Source organism: Lissotriton helveticus, chromosome 9, assembly GCF_964261635.1.
Source record: "Lissotriton helveticus chromosome 9, aLisHel1.1, whole genome shotgun sequence".
NCBI classification, from domain to species: domain Eukaryota; kingdom Metazoa; phylum Chordata; class Amphibia; order Caudata; family Salamandridae; genus Lissotriton; species Lissotriton helveticus.
Genome location: NC_136070.1, coordinates 647,444,217 through 647,448,737, shown reverse-complemented (window position 1 = coordinate 647,448,737; position 4,521 = coordinate 647,444,217).

Below are 4,521 nucleotides of genomic sequence, written 5' to 3'. Positions count from 1 at the left end.
GTGAGTCTTCTTTAAAGTTCTATACCATCAAGTTCATGTGCCCTCTCTCTCAAACTCTGTTGCTTCCATTCCAAAACAAAGTAAATACACAAGATACCAGAGGAATAACTGCCCATGGAAACGGTACTCCATTCTCAGAAACAAAAGGAATTCATTACAATATTACCAAGGAGTGAATGGTGTAGTAACTCACTCAGTCTCTCATCCAGTGGTACCCTTAGAGAGGTAGGACCGATTTCGTAACTTCAACGCTGGTTTTAGTGCACAGTGTAAATGGATAAATGTGGAAGCTATCTTTTGCTGGAAAAAGGAATTAATTAAAACACTCACCCTTCTGACTACAAGACTAACCTCTTCTGTGACAGAAGAGAACAAAGCACACAGGGGTTGATCGTATTTGTGGACGAGCAAGGAAATATGGGATCGAAAATTCCCTTTCACCGTAGAAGCAAATTTAGCTTTTTCTATCCTCACTTCTAAATCAGGCAAAGGATTCAGCTGCATTGGCAATGAGCAACAGAGAGAGCAATCTCCTATTCCCTGGGATCAACTAGTTACTGGCAATGCCCACAGTTTACAATTTTTTAGAAAAATAAGTCATCTGTTATGCATGTTGTCACATCTAAATAGCCTTCTCGTTTCCATTCTCTCTATCTACCAGCTCGAGGACATGATCAAAAGTATGAAAAACACTCTCAAGTTGTGCAACTACATACTTTCTAAGTAGGGTGAGGTAAGATTTTGATGCTTTTGTTTTCTGTCAATGTCAGTGAGAGTGTGAGTACTATCAGATTGAAAGGATCCCACAACAAACCATCACTAATCGATGGTATCACTGGAATATAATGTAAATGCAAGGTGGATTTGTACAGTGCTGCTTGTCACCCATGAGGGTAGCCAGGCGCTTCTTCCATACAATTTTGGGTTTGCTGTACTTACCAAATAATCCACCCTATGCTACATAGATTACAGATTTCCACAAATAAATGTATTGATAGTTTAGAATAATCAAAAACAACACATGGTGCTGCGCCATGGCAAACATTAAGTACTCACCAGATTACCTCACCCATGTGCTATACTGGGATACGAGAGGCAAAGCTTTTTGGGAGAACAGCATTAATGTGTGATAAAATAGCAGAATACTATTCTCACAAAATGTAATAAATTATTCTGCATAATTTTCACTGTGTCCCATAATATAGCCTTCCAAATGTGCCTCCTGAACATTGATATTGTCGGACACTAATATAACTGACAAAAAAGCTAGCCAAAATATCAAAAGGTAAATATGAACAGATGTTCTGTACCTAATTCCACATATGTGTATCATAAATATATATACATATATCTTCGTTTATGTGGAGTTAAGAATGGTAAATATATCTGCCCCTCTTTGCATTTACCATTCAATATTTTGTCCCTCGATATTTTGTCCATGGCATTAGCGTGCCACAATATTTTTGTACCAGACGTTCAAGAGTACAATTGGCCCTTCATAGACTCCTAATTCCAGAAGCACTTCTGACAGAAGGCCTTTGATTAATGTTTTAAATTACATTACAATTGGGTGTGTTGAAGAGGAACGAAATACATAGGTTTTCAAGTCTAGAGAAATATGTAGAGAAATATGTAACCAACAATGGACATGGAGAGACTGAGGGATCACATCCCATTGGTGCTGAAGAAGGAGCGATTCTGGGGTAGGGTTGTCCAAAGCAGTTGTCATCAAAGAAATACGTCTATGTTGGGAAAGATTGGGTGCAAAACCTTTTAGAAGAGAAAGACAGTGGACCGTTACTTTTTGTTTTTATGAATTCATAGATGTATCATTTGAAAATACAGCCACCAAGAGCTTGTCTGTAATCCCAGTATGGATGCTTTGTGATTTCAAAAGAAGAGCATAATAATTCTGAAAATCTAGTTCAGATGCAAGAGGGGGCTATGAGTAAGCATGGGTATCTGCCCCCTGGAGTCTAAGTCTGGCATTTATCAGGTCGGGATCACATTGTTAAAAATAATCCATCTGATTACAAAACACCTACTGCCTGTTTAGGGACTTCACAGAGTCTTCAATCCTGTGTAGTAGAGGGTGTGACACTGAAGAAAGCCAGAGGCAGCTGCGGGAGTACAATATTTGAAGGCAGCACATTTTTATGAACTAACTTACCTCTTATCATATTTGAGGAGGCACAATCTTTTCAGTGCTGAATCTCCTTCACCTTGGTTAAATGTATTCAAATTCTTTGCAAGCCAAAGTTGGAAACAAGGCAAAATATATCTTAAGAGCTCATGGTGCCTCAATTGCTTGCTGCACTGTAAGGATGGACAATTGCCTACTTGACCTATCTGACCATGTACCTTTTCAACTTCCAGGTACCAGCCTAAGTGCCATCTCTTTGGCCTTTGATTCGGACCACTGTGGCTGATATCACCGATAGCATTTATTAAGGATCCCTCACCATCTCCCTTTCTGATAAGCACTCAGAGCTGAAACACCATATCCCACCAGAGGACACGCAGAGAACCGTCAGAAATCATTGAACAGTAAAGCTTCACCAGCCATAGAGAAACACGGAGATTCGACTTTTGTGATTTGGTGAAGGATGATGACCTTATCTCAGGAGTACGGTTGAGGATCACCTTGAATGACAACAAAGTTTTGCTTCCTCCGGTCTGGGGCTCCTACATCAAATAATTAACTGATATCAGTCTTGACACGTTGGTTCATCACAACCTGAGCAATATTAAGCAGTTGTAAATAGTTATTGTACAGCTATGATGAATTTTAAATTGCCTACTATTTGTAATGTGGATCGGACTCTTTAATATATTTGTATTGCGAATGCTGTTTCCCAGACCCACTGAATATAAACATTGTAAATTTTTTGTATGTAATCTATTTTTAGGGCCCTTTGCAGTAAATATATATTTTTTTAAGATAATAAATCAACCTTGCCTTTTGCCTTTAATGAGAACTCTCATATATTCTTGGCTACACAGTAATCCTTCAAGATCGAGTTTCAAAACTAAGTAGGTGTGGGGCCCATTGCATCACCATTCGTCACTCATGAAAAATCACTCTCAGCAAGGTTTTTCTATGTAGAATCTAAGATTTGGATTAAACATGTTTCTTCAATCGTATTCAAAAGTTTAAAACACAGGGACCCACTGATCTTTGTCTATTAATTCACTTGTGTCAGTCCTGTGCAAGGGAAGCAATATGAAATAAAGAATTCCTTTCATTAGCCTGGGGGGTAAACTGCTCCACTCGCGGAGTTTGCAGAGTTTTCCCTACTCTTCTCTCCGCACAGAGTGCAGGGTTTCGAAAAAACTCTGCGTAGTAGCATGAAACAGAGATTCTCCTCTCGGATGGGTTGCCAACGTTAATTTGGCAACCCACCGCTAGACTATCCCCCGGGGAGATTTCTCAACACGGGCGGGCACAGCAGGTGATTACTGCTCACATTGAGAAGCCTGCCACTTGCGTTGAAAAAGCTGCCACTCGAGTAGAACATCAGCTCAAGGGGCAGAAGGAAGCTGTACCCTCTTGTGCTGCAGGTGGTGCCATGTGTGCTGTAATAATCCCAGTACGAAACATCTGTAACGTGACTTAACTCACTCCGCGGCATGCGGAGCTCAGCAGAGCACAGTGGAGTTTTTTTATGACTTTGTGAACTCCGCCCAGGCCTACTAATTCGTCCCTTGTTTATGTAAACGCTTATGCCAGCAATTAAAAAGCCATGAAGAACCTTGGAAATCACATTTACACAAATTACCATAAAAACAATCAATGTTGATCACATTTATTAATGGTTTTCAACTATTTTCAACCCTCATCACAATTAGGAGTGTTTCAAGGGACACAAATAATCTCACTCTTTGAATTGTTATGCAGTATCCTTGAGCAGGGTAATGGGCACATACATCTTTCTTGGGAATTTCTTTTAAAAAGTGACCTCAAATGACTTTTTTTACTCTTGACTCATTCTAAGAAGAAGGCAGAGATGTAACTGAGGGTCATATGGCTTCTCTGGCATTGTTCAGAGACAAGGTAATTAGTAAACAATCCCCAGTTGCTGTCTGTCTCAAAATGTCCTTTGGGAGAGAGAATTTGCTTGTTGTTTTGTAAAAGTGGGAGGGATGGAATCAAATGAGCAGGATGAGGGTTTGGTGCTTTTTATGGCAGGCTTAATTCAGCACTCTCTAGAACAGATTTCTTTCCTTGTGATGCACCGTGTTACTTCATCTTTACTTGAGGTATGAAAACTCATATTATTGGGGATAGTGCCTCACTAAAGTCCCATACCAACTGCCTTTTGGGGTACAAGTCTTTAAGTCCTAAGGAGGATAGCTTGATTCCAGTGGCTGAAAGTCTGAAACCGGTCCTAGGATGCTTGTTTCCAGTCCAGAGAGGACCTGGCTTGGCAGTTCGAGTTGGACTGTTCCCATGGGGCACAGGGTCAAGACTGATTTGCATATGGCTGGGTTCAAACTGGAATGGCATGGTGAAAAAAAACC